The 16,059-nt window shown below is 45.0% G+C and overlaps 7 non-coding genes across 7 annotated transcripts; all 7 read left to right on the plus strand.

Moving 5' to 3' along the window:
• Nucleotides 1-3,291: 3,291 nt before the first annotated feature.
• Trnal-uag (transfer RNA leucine (anticodon UAG)) lies at nt 3,292-3,373 on the plus strand. The gene has a single exon. It is a non-coding gene; the product is annotated as a tRNA-Leu (tRNA).
• A 71-nt stretch (nt 3,374-3,444) lies between these two features.
• On the plus strand, nt 3,445-3,526 carry Trnal-uag (transfer RNA leucine (anticodon UAG)). Its single transcript has one exon. It is a non-coding gene; the product is annotated as a tRNA-Leu (tRNA).
• A 71-nt stretch (nt 3,527-3,597) lies between these two features.
• On the plus strand, nt 3,598-3,679 carry Trnal-uag (transfer RNA leucine (anticodon UAG)). Its single transcript has one exon. It is a non-coding gene; the product is annotated as a tRNA-Leu (tRNA).
• A 71-nt stretch (nt 3,680-3,750) lies between these two features.
• Nucleotides 3,751-3,832, plus strand: Trnal-uag (transfer RNA leucine (anticodon UAG)). Its single transcript has one exon. It is a non-coding gene; the product is annotated as a tRNA-Leu (tRNA).
• Nucleotides 3,833-5,855: 2,023 nt separating this feature from the next.
• Trnal-uag (transfer RNA leucine (anticodon UAG)) lies at nt 5,856-5,937 on the plus strand. Its single transcript has one exon. It is a non-coding gene; the product is annotated as a tRNA-Leu (tRNA).
• Nucleotides 5,938-6,008: 71 nt separating this feature from the next.
• On the plus strand, nt 6,009-6,090 carry Trnal-uag (transfer RNA leucine (anticodon UAG)). Its single transcript has one exon. It is a non-coding gene; the product is annotated as a tRNA-Leu (tRNA).
• An 8,665-nt stretch (nt 6,091-14,755) lies between these two features.
• On the plus strand, nt 14,756-14,837 carry Trnal-aag (transfer RNA leucine (anticodon AAG)). The gene has a single exon. It is a non-coding gene; the product is annotated as a tRNA-Leu (tRNA).
• Nucleotides 14,838-16,059: the final 1,222 nt, after the last annotated feature.

Below are 16,059 nucleotides of genomic sequence, written 5' to 3' on the forward strand. Positions count from 1 at the left end.
CTGCGCCGACTTAATCAGGGCAGCCGAGTTCGTCGTCGTGGTTCGTGTTTTGCTGCCATGGCACTGCGAAGCGTGCCAATTATTATTACGTTTGGATTCAGAGAGCTACGTGATATAGTTTCCTCCGAGGAGCTAATCTGAAGAAGGGCAGGGACCTCCTCGAAGCGGGGCACGTTCACGGCGTCGTGGAAGAGGTGTTGTTCGGCAGATCAACAATCACGGGCAAATGCAACCCCAGAAGAAAAAAAAACCATTTATTTACAAAACTCACTTTTGTCGTCGAACGAGTGCGATCCACCGTTCACGCCGATTCCGTTCATATTCTCTAAATGGAAACCGGTAAAAACGCGTACCCAGAGAATTCCTGTAGGAGTTATTGCACCCAACAACGCAGCAATTATTCCTGGAGTTCGGCATTCCTACGAACAGCGGAACCGGCACAAAACGAACTGCCCGCGAAAATACCTCGCGCCGTCACAGCGGGAGCGTGGAGCGAGCAGGGGTGCAATCGCGGAGCGATGTTGTATGCTATATTATTCTTATCGTCCACCACCTGCGGCTGACTGATCGCGTTGATAACGCGGACGTACCGTCGCTCTGGTCACTAGCCAAGCGCGAGAAGCACGAAAAGTGTAGTCATCGTAAAAGGCATAGCCTCGACTTCACTCCATTGCGAGCGCGTCAGAGCATCCCGCCAAATCTGCGCTTCTTGCCGCTATAGGGACGCCGAGCGGAGTTACGTCTGCACTGAGCCTATGGGCTAATTGAACGCCGAACAAACGCGCTCTTGCTGATGAAAAGCGGTATGCGAGAAAAAATGAGATAGGACAGATTACTTATCGTAATGGTGTTACTTCCGACAAGAATATGACAGAACAGGCCTTCATAGAACATTACCGCCAATTGTTCGGGGTCCCAATCCATGCGGGAGATGAATGTGAAGCACGGTTTTTAAATTTCATGCCACGTGTCGATGACGAGGTCAAAGCTAGTCTGGAGAAACCGATAAGCGCGCGGGAAATAGAACGCGCAATCGAAGAACTCCCTGCAGGCAAGTCGCCAGGTCCCGATGGATTAGGAGCTGCTTTCTACAAGGCATTTGCACCTTGGCTTGCTAAAGTATTGCAGCATGTATACGCGGAGGCATACGAAAAGCAACGGGTGCCATCGTCTTTCAGGAGTGCGCACGTGGTTCTAATACCGAAAACAGATGACCACAAGACGCTCTTATCGGTGGGTGGTGACAGACCAATCAATACCGATTACAAGATTTTAATGAAGGTGTTGGCAAAGAGACTTCAAGCAGTCGTAACTGAACTTGTTGGCCCGCACCAAACTTGCGGCATTAAAGGTCGCACGATTGCTACAAACACACACGTAGCACGAAGTGTTCTAGAGTGTTGCGATGCTTTCGCTGGACGCGTTGCTTTGTTGCAGCTTGATCTGGCGAAAGCCTTTGACCGTGTGTCCCACGATGTTCTTTTTCTTATTTTAGAGTACGTGAATGTTGGAAAAATAATTTTAGATGGCGTGAGAATGGCCTATGACCAATGTAGTACACAGATTATAATTAACAAGTCTCTCAGCGCAAAGCTTTCAGTGATGTCTTCCCTCAGACAAGGGTGTCCTCTAAGCCCATTGCTTTTCGCGCTATATCTCGAGCCCTTTTGTTTAGCAGTGATGCGCAATGAAAACATCCGAGGTTTCAAATTACAACGTGCTGAAGTTAAAATACTGGCATACGCCGACGACATCGCTGTTTTCTGCGAGGATCGCGACAGCGTTCTTGAAGCTGTAAGCCTCGTAAAGACATACTGTGAGCAATCTGGAGCTCAGATAAATTGGGAGAAGAGCCTCGGGATTTGGCACGGTCACTTGGTCAACACACCGGCTCATTTTGCAAACGTCCGGTGGCAAACAACGCCGGCTAAGTACTTGGGTGTGCCCCTCGAGCACTATAAGGACAGTACGCAGTATTGGTGTGACGAGGCAGAGAGAATGAGGGAAAAAAACAAAGGCTTGGCAGGGGCGCGATTTATCAATGTTTGGACGCGCTACCGTGTGTAATATTTTCTTAATGGCGAAAGTGTGGTACGTCTTGCAAATCCTATCTATGTGTCGTTCAAATGTGCAAAAAATGCACCGTGTTTTTGCCGTATTCATATGGGCTTCAAGTTGGGAGACGGCAAGCAGAACCAATTTGTTTTGTTCCGTCCGCAGTGGTGGGCTAGGTCTGTCACATTTCTTTATCAGACAAATTGTGTCTCGGTTTCTTTTTCTGCGTGAGCAGACAAACGATTTTCTGCGCACAGTGATTCAAGTTCGACTGGGGAAAGCACTGCCGCAATTTCTTGTAACTTCCGCAGATATGGCGGGAGGAAGCGTCACTGGCTATTTGCGTGAAGTGGTTGATTCTTTCCATTTTTTATACACTCGCTTTTCAATGGAGTATTTGTGTTCTGTGACAAGAAAAACACTGTACAGAGATTTAGTTGATTCAATGTTGCCGATACCTTTGTACAGATCTGTAAACTGGGGAGGCCACGGAGACGATGTATTGAAACGGGTTAAAAAGATGCCAATTAGACCTTCTCAAAAAACGTTTTTCTTCAAGCTACATACAAAAACGCTGCCCGTAAAAACATGGCTGGATGAAAAAGGCATAGATGTTGCGTGGACTGTAAACTGCTTACTTTGCAACAAACCAGAAACCATCGAACATGCTTTCATCGAGTGCTGGGATGCAATCTTCCACTGGGACGTCTTACAGCGGACTCTTAAAAAAGAACTACCGATTACGCCTTTGGGAATTCGCTTTTTACCAACAGATAATGCGGGGGGAGTTCCGTACGATATGTTTATGCTCCTTGGCCTCCACAGTCTGTGGAAAACGAGAATGGCAGTTAGACATGTTGATGTGGATGCCCGTTCGACGAGAGTCAACTTCATCGAAAGTATTGCGTATATTCGGGAAATATATCGTGCGCAGAGTGAACCAGCCGTGTGGATGGAGATTCTTGATGATTTAGTGAAATTTAAGAGATTTTAATAATGTAATGTTAGCCAAAGTGTGGTTGACATGTTTTAGCATGTACATATGCACTCCTTTGTAATGCATGCAGGCAATAAAGAAAAAAAAATAGCGTGGCCGAGTGGTCTAAGGCGCTGGTTTTAGGCACCAGTCTCCCCGGAGGCGTGGGTTCGAATCCCACCACTGCCAGAACATTTTTTCTTCTGTACTTTGTTTTAATCTCACTGACGAAACTGCGCCGTCAACACACCAGCGCCGTCGGTAGCGTGGCCGAGTGGTCTAAGGCGCTGGTTTTAGGCACCAGTCTCCCCGGAGGCGTGGGTTCGAATCCCACCGCTGCCAGAACATTTTTGGCTTCTGTGCTTGTTTTAATCTCACTGACGAAACTGCGCCGTCAACACACCAGCGCCGTCGGTAGCGTGGCCGAGTGGTCTAAGGCGCTGGTTTTAGGCACCAGTCTCTTCGGAGCCGTGGCTTCGAATCCCACCGCTGCCAGAAAATTTTTTCTTCTGTACTTTGTTTTAATCTCACTGACGAAACTGCGCCGTCAACACACCAGCGCCGTCGGTAGCGTGGCCGAGTGGTCTGAGGCGCTGGTTTTAGGCACCAGTCTCCCCGGAGGCGTGGGTTCGAATCCCACCGCTGCCAGAACATTTTTGGCTTCTGTACTTGTTTTAATCTCACTGACGAAACTGCGCCGTCAACAGACCAGCGCCGTCGGTAGCGTGGCCGAGTGGTCTAAGGCGCTGGTTTTAGGCACCAGTCTCCCCGGAGGCGTGGGTTCGAATCCCACCACTGCCAGAACATTTTTGGCTTCTGTACTTGTTTTAACCTCACTGACGAAACTGCGCCGTCAACACACCAGAGCTGTCGGTAGCTTAGACTGGTGACAGCGTATAGGCCCATATCACTGACCAATGTTGACTACAAGATTTTTATGAAGGTTCTGGCAGCGCGACTTCAAAGTGTCATTAAAGAAATTGTTGGAGAGCACCAAACTTGTGGAATCAAAGGCGGAACTATTAGCTCAAACATTCACAAGATGCGGTGTGTGCTAGAGTGTTGTGACGAGGATTTACTTGGCGTTGCTGTGCTCCAGATAGACCTGGAGAAAGCTTTTGATTGTGTTGCGCATGATATTTTGTTTGCCATCTTAGATCATATTAATGTTGGTTCCATCATCAAGGAGGGAGTGGCCTTGGCGTACCAGAACTGCACAACACGTTTAATTGTTAATAAGTCTTTGGGGGCCCCCATTCACGTAATGCGTTCTGTGCGTCAAGGCTGCCCCTCAGTCCACTTTTGTTTTGTATTTACATCGAAGCGGTGTGCTTAGCGATAACTGAAAACGAGAAAATACGTGGCTTCAGCTTGGCGGCAGTGGAAGTTAAGCGGCTGGCATATGCAGATGACATTGAGGTGTGTTGTACGAACAAAGAAAGCGTAGAGGAAACGATAAGTGTTGTGAAACATATCTGTAGCGTCACAGGGAGCCGCGTAAACTGGGGGAAATCCCTTGGGCTTTGGCACGGAAGGTGGCCTTCAAAGCCGGACCATATTGCGAATGTGCACTGGACGGAAACACGGACAAAGTACCTCGGTGTTCCTCTTGAATGTTATAACGGCAGCGAGGAGTATTGGTCGCGTCAAACAAAAGAGACGAAGGAAAAAGCAGACAGGTGGAAAGGCATGAACCTGTCTGTTTTTGCTAGGGCTACTGTGTGCAACATGTTTTTTATCACTAAACTGTGGTATGTAATGCAGGTGCTACATTGTTCAAGGATCAACGTGCAAAGGCTGCACAGAGTGTTCGCAGTTTTTATATGGGGCTCGGAATGGGAAAGGTGCAGACGGACCAATTTGTTCAGGCGCGTGAAGGACGGAGGTCTCGGTTTGGCGCACCTATTTGTGAGACAATTAGTAAATAGATTTTTGTTTTTTCGTGACGTCAGGGATCCGCTTTTGCGTACGGTATGCCAGCTCAGGTTAGGCAGTGCGTTACCAGATCTTGTTGTCACTACGGATAGCCGGCCCGTGACGTTGCGTGGCTATCTCAAGGAAGTGGTAGACAGTGTACGTTTTTTATCTGTTCGTTTTTAGTTGGATTATCTAGCAAGTGTTAGAAGAAAAGAATTGTACAAAGATGTATGTGATATGGTTTTGCCAGTACCATTGTACAGGGCCATATACAGTGGAAGACCGGGACAAAATGTACTGAAGCGGGTGAGGAACATGCAGGTACCTACAGGGATTAAAACATTTTTCTTTAAGTTACACACAGGAACACTATCAGTAAAGACTTTCACAGAGGAACGGGGCTTTTTTACACCATGGGGGTCACACTGTTTGATATGTAAGAAACCAGAAGCCATAGACCATGTTTTTTTGCATTGTTGGGAAGGGGTACATTTTTGGGACATTTTGCAGAGGACAATAAAGAAGGATTTTTCACTGGATCCACACGGGATAAGGTATCTCGCAGTAACGAATGATGAGGGGGACCCATCTGATGCAGTGATGTTGACCGGTCTCCACTGTATATGGCGTGCGCGAATGGCCGGATACCACTTCGACCCGGATGCAAAGCCAGCAGTAATTTATTTCAGGCAAAGCATGTCTGCATTCATTGAGTGTAGTAAAATACAGGAGATCGAGCCAGAATGGTTGTCAAGGTTTGGACCTCTGGCAACCTTTAAGTATTTTTAAGAGGACAACATCAGTCCAAATGGGACTGATGGCAATGCTTGTTCCTTTTTATTGTATTATGTGAGTGTGCAATGATTGCCCTGTACAATGTCCAAGCCAGGCAATAAATAAAAAAAAAGGTAGCGTGGCCGAGTGGTCTAAGGCGCTGGTTTTAGGCACCAGTCTCCTCGGAGGCGTGGGTTCGAATCCCACCGCTGCCAGGAAATTTTTTCTTCTGTACTTTGTTTTCATCTCACTGACGAAACTGCGCCGTCAACACACCAGCTCTGTCGGTAGCGTGGCCGAGTGGTCTAAGGCGCTGGTTTTAGGCACCAGTCTCTTTGGAGGCGTGGGCTCGTATCCCACCGCTGCCAGAAGATTTTTGTCTTTCTACTTGAAGCGAGAGGTATGCAATTTTTGAAAGTATTATATGCGTGGCTGGATAGAATATCCATACAGATTTGAACAAGAGCCAGAAACTAAATTAACAAAGCCATTCATTATTAGCGCCAAATTTGTCGTGAATTCAGCAGAGCAGGAGCAATAATAATTAGGAATAGAGTTTTTATTTTTGAACACCCAATATCATTTGGATTAGTCACAATGATAACATAAAGGGCATATTTTTCCGCTCCTGTTTTGCCTTTTAGCAACCGGTAATTTGTCTATAAATAAATAAATAAATAAATAAATAAATAAATAAATAAATAAATAAATAAATAAATAAATAAATACAAATTCAGCAGATCCCACGCCTTGTGGGAATCGGTTTCATGCGAAGCAGTAGGCGAGTAATTGTCTATGCTGCATTTTTTTGCTTTGAGCCACGCGTTAGGAGCTGGATCGACCTGATTTTGCGAGTGCAGCAGTTGCGTGCACTTCGTGGGCTTACCAGGAACGTCGACTGCACAGGTGTTTGTAGATTAACTTACGGTCTAACGTAACGTCAGCACTTACGTTATAGAGCGCAGACGTCTGTGTTATCGAAACACGGTGCACGCTACGGTGCCATGATATGAATATCATACGTAACTTACGTTCGCGTATTCCTCTGGGGTCGAGCAACACTTTAATATAGCTTGATCAATCATAGAAATGCAAATGTAATGTTTATTAGACTGCTATAAAAGCGGAGCCAACACTGAAACCACACTTTACGTTAACCCGACATGATGCCTGTTTCATAGGAGTAGATATGTAGTGTTTATTGCTTTGTTATGAAATTAGATAGCCAGCACTACAACCACAACTGACGTAGCACAATCGTTACGCCTGCACAGGGTCTTTTTCGAAAGCAGTTTCGACCTGGCGTGGCTCTGCGGTGGAACACCTGACTGCCGCGCAGAATGCTTGGGTTCGATTCCTGCTGGGATCCTAATTTTATTCTTCGCATTCGTCGGGTCTACACTGCCGTCGTCGGTTTTTCTTAACGCCCTCGCATTTAAGTTACCAGTGTCTGTTCTCGCTGTTCCTGAGTAGATAAAATGTAAATCACCCGCGGCGCATACCCGTATACCGCGGCCCGTGGTAAACCTATGATATATGCATTAAACGTCATTCTGACGTGTATAATATATATATATATATATATATATATATATATATATATATATATATATATATATATATATATATATATATATAATACATCAACAGTATGCGCATCTTGAAATTACATGGTCATCACATAAGGATACAATCCCGCAACGGCATTTATCGAAGGAAAAGAAGAGATATCACGAAGGAGTTAAAGATTAATGCGACGAATTAGTTGCTTCAGTATATATTTTGTTTTTGCGTGAAAGGCACTAGCTAGTCGTTGATTGAGGCAGGACGATACAAAGCAACTACGAGTGCGCTGACCGTATCTGGTGGAGCAGCGAATCACCCGAAAACGGTTTTTTATGTCGGAGGCAGTGCGTAGGAATTACGTAAGCAACTTTATGCCTATAGACCAAAAAAAAACACGGTTGATCCCTCCGTCATAGGAATCGGAATAACACGAAAGGATAGCGTGCTCTTACAGAAGTAACTGAATGCTTACTGTACATTGATGTAAGATAGTTTGCACAATGTATATTGATGTCTGGCAGCTAATGGCGCTGTTTAACGTATATGCACCCATATTGATGATTGGTGGTACATCTCCATCCCGACTGCTAACGACCATGTTAAATGATTAAACAAACCCTTGTGGTAGCTGTAGTAGTCAACGGTGAAAGCGTAATCAGAGAACGAGGTGTGATAGCCAGAAGAGCGTCGCATATTGGACGCAGAACTTGGTCGCCATCCCGCGGCATCTTAAAATGTGATTGAACACCACGGCAGGACTAGAGGGAAACGCAAAGCGCGTCGCGCCCAGCCGCGATTTTTCTCGGGGCGAGCGCGTGAGCATGGAACGCGGTGTTACAGCCAGGTGAGGCAGGCGCGCGTCGCAGAGCTATTTTAGGGGCGAAGCTCCTTAAGGCGGCACCCGTTCGTCCCTCGTAGTCGTCGTGGTCGTAGTAGTGAGTAACAAGTCTTACGCTTTGACCTCCAAGGTGGTGCCGGTGGGAGATTTCTCCTGCGCGTTGTTGAACAATAAAAAATTCGCAGCGTGCGCGTTAACTAAAAGCCGAATTCTTCTGTCTCTCATTCCCCATTAGCAGCCATTGGCATGTTCCAGTAGGAAACGTTAGTAGAAGTAGAAGTGTAAGTGTTAGCTAAAAGCCGACTTCTTGTGTCTCTCATTGCCATTAGCAGCCATTGTTTACCTCCAAGGTAGTGCCTGGTGAGATTTCTCCTGTGCGTGATTAAACAATAAAAATTTTGTTCAAAACGCCGTTGATTGATGAAATAAACCAACGAAAGACGCCAGATGTTTTGTAAAAGCAGAACGAAAGAACGCCAGATGTTTTTCTTAAAGCGTAGTAGTAGTAGTTATATGTAGCCACCTCGCCCGATCGTCAACGGGCGAGGTGGACCGGCAACGGCGCGAGGACCCTGCCGTACGAGAGTTAAATCACACTAAAAGACATACTTTGCGGGCGATACACTCTAGTGAGCTTTCAACTTTCCGTCTTAATGTACATGATAAAGAAATTATTTCTACGAAAAACGCAAGGCACACCTTGAGCAATATGTTTGGTTTTGGGACGCTAAATGGAACCATGAGGGGATGCGAAGCCGGAGCACTTGCACGATCGCGTTCCTTTGGCTTTCGTTGGGCATGCTACCGACCTCGCGTCGTGGAACGCGCGTCCTGTCTTCCCTCTAGCCTTGCCTTTAATTCGCACAGGAATGCGGTCGCTCATGGCGCTCTTTCGCTCGGGAGTGGACTTCTTCCTTGCATTTCACCGAGCACAAGTGATAATGAAGGGACCACGTAAACCAACAGTACAATAAAAGTTTGATGTTTAATATATACACGATGTTTCACACTCTTTATATTATGTACTGGGCGCATTTCACGGAAGAGTTTCACGGTTTACAGATTATTCCCTCCGTAGCTTCGCCCCACTCATCATCATTCACCCCGTGGATATGCTGTGATTTTTTTTGGTTTGTATTAGCGTGATGCTGAGCGAAGCCAACGCTTTTCGACGCTTGGGCAAAGGTCGCCACCTCGCGGTGTGTTAAGGCATTGACAAAATTCAACTTTTATTGAAAACGCCCCGAATGGGACGGACGCGTAACGCGTTGCAGGTGCTAGTCGCGGAGGCCACAGCAATGACGAATTACTTTACCTTACCACTCCCAGAGGTCAACACCACCCAGCCGACCGGGAGAATGGTAGATATAAAAGGCGCGTTCGTCAAGCCTCCAGAGTCGGTGACCGTGGCGCAGCGGACTCCAAATGCGCAGTCCAAGGTCCGTAGGAGTATAGCTAGTGCTCTCACCAAACGCCAGAGGACGTAAGCGCGAAAAAAAAAAAAAAAAAGACCGTGGCGCAGTGGGTTGCGTGCCCGGCATCTGATGTTGCGGACCGAGTGGTCGTGGGTTCGATGCCCGTTGACGGTACCTTTTTTTCTTTGCCATCTGATTGTGTATATTTTTTCGACGTCATTTTCGTGACGGAAATACGTCACTGAAGTCTTGGTGGACCCCGGCATAAAACACTTTCGTGTTAAATGCCTTAGGACAGCCGTCTGTTTTTGCGGATCTCCATTTTTGAGAGGTGCACACGAGAACAGGCGCCATGCATCAGCATAACTAGAAACTGGTGCGCAGCGTCGGTATATATACATGGTGGGCAGCATCAGCAGCATGCTGGTCACGCGTGGGTATTCTGTGGCGCGACTTCTTGACTCAGTCATAGAGAGTTTTATTGCTGGGTTCCCGCGGGCTTGGGGGCGCGCGAGCCCTTGCGCTCTTTTGTATTCTCCGTGGATGCGGCTGGGATACAAACGAACGCAAGAGCGTGCGTACGCAGGTGGCTTGGGGTCCCCAGCAGTCTCGCCGCGCGTGTAGGCGTACCAGACTCCTGGCGGTCAACTGGCGGTAAGACGTGCGCGCTCATCCACCAGCAGGACAGAAAAGCTTGGAAACGATGGGTAGTATTTATGCTAGCTTGCTGTTGTATCTGCAAGTAACAAGGGAAATGGCTAGTAAATGCGCCAAAATGTAAGTTTGAAGTAGCCAGGAAGTATCCACGGAGCCAACCTTAAAATTTCATCGCCAGACGGGGTCGTGAAGCAGCCAATTTGGCGCAAACTATACCCACCAAAACATTTTCTGAATGTTTTGGACAGCACTTGAGTGGAACCTCTTTCCGTCCAGATGACATAGCACGAATTGGCGATAATCGAAGTACTAACGTGTTAGAAATTTGTTCATTGTTTTTATTAATCACTGACCATTGTATAAAAATTAGTGCATCGTTATTTTTGCTAACTGTATTTCGTTATTTTTTTCTTTTACCCGCTTCCCTCTTTGATTCCCCTGGCTTTCAGAAAGAAAGAAAGAAAGAAAGAATAAATAAATAAATAAATAAATAAATAATAAATAAATAAATAAATAAATAAATAAATAAATAAATCATTTATTTGCAATTACCTGCCGCTTGAAGATGGAGCAAGAGGGTAAAAAGCGCACGTGCTCTTATTTCTATGTTTGTGCTTTTTCAAAGTAATATTATTCATTTTTTAATAATAAGAACTCTAGTCATAATACTGCTTCTGTTTTATTTGGCCAAAGTGTTATTAGCCCTTGCTTATCCACATAAACATGTTATTGTGACATTAAACGTAGAACAATCTTTAAAGTCATGCACACGTAGCTAGAAGCATTCTGGAATGTGGTGACGCAATTCATTATCGCGTGGCTTTCATTTAGCTAGACTTGCATAAACCGTTCGATGAAGTTGCGCATGAAGCTTTGTTTCTGTGGGAGTGGACCATTGACAAAAATCTTTCGTGTATGAATAAAGGGCAGGTAACATTTGTTCGAGGTCAGACTCGCTCAGTGTTAGATTTAACGTTCTGCACAAAAGCGATCAATATTTTATCATGGTCCGTGGTTGACTCGGCAACTAACAGCGATCACCTTCCTGTAGTTTTTGATATTACTTGCCCAATAATAACTTTAGATCAGCCAACACGCATATATGTCAATCACAAGAAATTTCAAAGCTGTCTGCGTTCTGCTCTTTTAAAACTTCAGAATGCCAGTGGTCAGGAAATTGCGTCTAAGATCGGCTCAATACTAGACGGATCTCGGAAAAACTCCGAGTTCGTTATCCCATCGAGTAAACGATCCTCTTCTCGTTGGTGGAATGATGAATGTACGCGCGATTACAGAAGACGAAAAGCTGCCTGGAAAAAGCTCCTACATAATCAATGCCCAACAAATTGGAAAGACTATCAGTTTCTCGCTGGCGTATTTAAGCGCACTGTTAACCGTGCAAAAGAAGAATATGACATTAGACATTACGATTACCTTTCCAAGTCAAAAAATAAGCGTGCTTTGTTTGCGTACCTTCGAACAAGAAAAGTACTGCCAACGCCTTTAACATTAGAATCTTGTATCTTGACGCCGCAAGAAATGAGCGCTTCACTGGAAGAGATGGCCAAAGGTTTAGAACGTCGCTTTACCACTAATCTATCGGCTATTCGCAACATGTCGGTATCTTCGCATGATTTTCCGGCAATTTCTTTATATGAATTGACTCAGACTGTATTATGTCTACCGAACACTGCTCCTGGACCAGATGGAATTACGAATTCAATGCTAAAAGTTTTACTTCAGGAATCGCCTAACGTTCTTTTAGAACTTGTGAATTATTCCTTAAAGAATGCATGGATACCCTTGGAGTGGAAAATTGCTAAAATTATATTGCTGCTTAAGAAACAAGATGGAGGGTATATTTTGGATAACATAAGGCCAATCGCCTTGACGTCAAATATAGTAAAATTAATCGAGAGAATTATCCATACTCGAATCAATGATTTTATTGACGAGAGATCAATTCTAAGTCCCTGTCAAATCGGGTTCAGGGCTGGGTGTTCAATTTGGAATGCCCATGTTGATTTAGAAAGTCGTATACACTTAGCACGACTACGTAATGAATATGCGGCTTTAGTTACTTTAGACATCGCTAAAGCATATGATACTGTAGAACATGGTATTTTATTGGATCGATTGGAATATCTCAATTTTCCGGCATACATAGTAGCGTGGATTCGGAAATTCCTTGTGGACAGAAAATTTTATTGTTTTAAAAGCGGTTTTTCATCGACTACCCATACACAAACGAGAGGAGTACCGCAAGGCTCAGTGCTTTCCCCGGTGCTATTTAATATACTAATGAGCACCATTCCACGACACGAGGAAATAACAACTTATGTGTATGCTGACGACATCGCATTCTTTGCAACGGCAGATAATATCCAGACATTATATGAACGGATGCAGACTTACCTTAATACCCTGGAGATCTGGCTCGATCACAATCACTTTTTGCTTAATCCGAGTAAATGTGCCCTTCTTGTTTTTCCACTGCAATGCCCTGTGCACATCTCACTGAGTTACCATTATGAGGACATACCACAGGTGGAGTCTATTAAGTACCTTGGGGTAATTTATGATCAATCCCTTAACTGGCGACCCCACATCGAATATACAGCTGGAAAAGGTGCGCGTGCTGTTGGCATGTTGCGTAGGCTAAGCAACTACCGCACAGGTTTGAAAAGAGACACACTATTAATGATCTATCGCATGTATGTTCGCCCTATCTTGGAATTTGGCTGCGTACTATTCTCTGGTGCCCCAGCCTATAAGATACGGCCTTTAATTCTTTTGGAAAGGGAAGCGCTGCGCTTATGCCTCGGCCTTCCAAAAACTGTTTCTAACAACGTTCTGTATCTAGAATCGAGGGTTCCTTCTCTTTCGTGCCGGTTTCGCCTTCTGACTGTTCAGACATTCTTAAGAATTTACGAGTCCCCACTACGACAATCAGAAACAGCTTTTATTTCCCATCCGGAATTATTTTTTGGGGCTAGATGGCCGCGATTTCACACACCCCAAATTATATTTGCACAACGTTTACTGGACCCTTTGAACGTACATATCTGCGATATAACCCCGCCTCGTGATAATTCGTACCCTGTGGATATTCAATTTGATGATATTTTTCCTAATAATGCAAAATTACTCCCCCATCATACTTTAGACGGTTTATTACAAGAACACCTGCAGAGCATTAGCACTAACATTATCATTGCTACAGATGCATCACAGTGTGACGAAAAGTCAGGTGTTGGTATATTTAGCCCGAATTTGGACTGGTCTTATTCCCTTCGACTACCCAACTTCATACCCGTTTTTGTGGCTGAATTTCTGGCAGTAGTGCTCGCATTGCGCAAGTTAAACTCGACAATTACATCTGCCGTTATACTCACAGATTCCCTATCCCTCTGTGCTGCACTTTCTGCTGGGGTTGACTCCCACGTAATAAAGGCGTTTCGTGCACTGGTACCCGTGCATTTGAGAAAAGTTCGCTTAGTTTGGGTTCCTGGACATAAAGGGTTGCTCCTAAATGAAATTGCCGATTCTTTAGCGAAGTCGTCGATTAATGGACCGATTTTACCTTCTTTCCAACATCCGCTTATGTGACGGCTGCGCGATTTCGCAGGCGTAGCATTATGGAAGTTTTTGCAGACACAGCACTCACAAGTTCCACAGAATATCGGCACTTATTATATCCCTGGCGGAGGTCATTTTGTCAAACCCGTAAACTGGAAGTGTCAATTACGAGGCTACGATGTCGGGTACCGAGGCTAAATTTCTACCAACACAGGTCTGCTCAGGCACCTTCTCCACTGTGCGCATTCTGTGGTGAGCTGGAAACAATTGATCATTTCTTTCTGACCTGCAGGCGATATACTACAGCACGAAAAACCCATTTGGAAAGGCCGTTACGGGCTATTGGAATGAATTTATCTGTGCCTGTGCTTTTGTCTTTTGGAGCCTCTATTTCTGGGTTCTCCAATGAGAAGGTTTGCGTGGCTGTGAGGGATTACCTCAATGAAACCAATCGGCTAACTAGATAATCTATATTACTATTCTTCTGTGTCAACTCATGTATATAGTTAAAATATTCGGGCATTGATTTATTTTATTTCATTATTGTTATTTCTTTATTTATTTTTCATATTTGATCAAGTGTCAAAATTTCCTATCAAATTTATAATTTTTCTATTTTGTAACCTCCCCTCTAAAGAATTATAACATTTATAAAACCACTCAAGTCTTGGCCAATCCCCCACAGTGGGTGTGAGCCAAAGTTGCAGGTGAACAAGAACAACAAGAACTTTGTTTCTACTGCTGGAGCGTGTGAATGCTGGATCCGCGTTAACCGAAGGAATGAAAATGCTGTACCATGATTGTATACGGTGAAATTATATATAGTGATTAACCACGAGCTAAGTTTCTGAATCTCTGTGCGTTCGAGCGTGAAACAAGAATGTGTTTTGGGAGCTTTATTGACGTCCTAGAATTCCAGTACAAGGCTGCCATTTACGGTCGTTGCCAACAATGACGATTGTGCGTACAGAAGCTGTCGGTAGCGTGGCCGAGCGGTCTAAGGCGCTGGTTTAAGGCACCAGTCTCTTCGGGGGCGTGGGTTCGAATCCCACCGCTGCCACATTTTTTTTCTATCGGTCCTTTCTTTTTTTTCTTGTAACACAGAATTCGCTGCTCGGGTGGTGCGGCAGAGCAGGCTATTCACAATCAAGAGCAAATTTTTCATGAGTAATGAACTCGGTCAAAGATGTCCATAGTGTAAATATATAGCTATCGCGTTTTCTTGCCCCCTCCCCTGCCTAAATTCCTCTTCCTCTTGCGTACATTCCATAGTGGAGATTTGAAAGCTTTGTCGGCATAAGGCATACCCTGACCATACAGTTAAGACTCTAGAGGAAAATCTGGGCCGAAAGAGCGACGACTACAAGGACACCGCCATTACACTACCATTGTCATTGTTGCCTGTGCAATTATTTACAGAACGGCAATTAGTGTTACGAAACGTTACTAATACTGGCAATATAAATCACAGTCTTTTTTACATATGAGAGACGTGCGAACAGGGTTTGACGTTTATTTGGAATATTTACAAGTAAACGTCAGGACCATAGGCGTGCGCAGGGTTCCCCATTAGGGGGGGCAAAGGTTCATCGCAGCGCCCCCCCACCCTACTAAGTCAATGTATGGGGCAGATTTTGCGCCCCCCCCCCCTCTTATGTGACTAGAAGGGTCAATGTACGGGGCAGATTTTGCGCCCCCCTCTTAGGTGATTAGGGGGGGCGCCACCCCTGCCCCCCCCCCCCCCCCTGTGCGCACGCCTATGGTCAGGACTCGTGCCACGGTAAGGAGTGTTTACACGCGCTTTTGCTTACACGCCACCATATCCACTTGAATGCGAGATTGCGGCCGATTGCGCTTGCTTGCTTGTGCCTTGATTCTTGGCTGCTACCCTCTATGGGGTACATGTCGTTTATGGATACTTTTAACGATGACGCGGTATTGGTTATGAAACCGGCTGTTAATATAAGGGGAAAATTTTTAACTGAGACGAGGGATGCGGAATAAATCGATGGCCTAGAGTATAGACAAAACAAAAAGTGAAGAATGAGAATAAAGATAAGAATAATACAATAATATGGAAAACAATCAAATAGTGAGAGGAATTCCAAAGTACCAAATATTGATTGGGAATAATATTAACAAGGAATTCATCTGTGCAACCGAGAAATTCGCAAATGGCTAGGCCGACATTCCTGTTGCTGTAGGACGCCCCAAGGGAAACAGTATTTTAAGAATTCGGAGTAATTTTTAAATTTCTTAATAAAATTTCGAGATGTTTTTTT

This window comes from Rhipicephalus sanguineus, chromosome 4, assembly GCF_013339695.2.
Source record: "Rhipicephalus sanguineus isolate Rsan-2018 chromosome 4, BIME_Rsan_1.4, whole genome shotgun sequence".
NCBI lineage: Eukaryota > Metazoa > Arthropoda > Arachnida > Ixodida > Ixodidae > Rhipicephalus > Rhipicephalus sanguineus.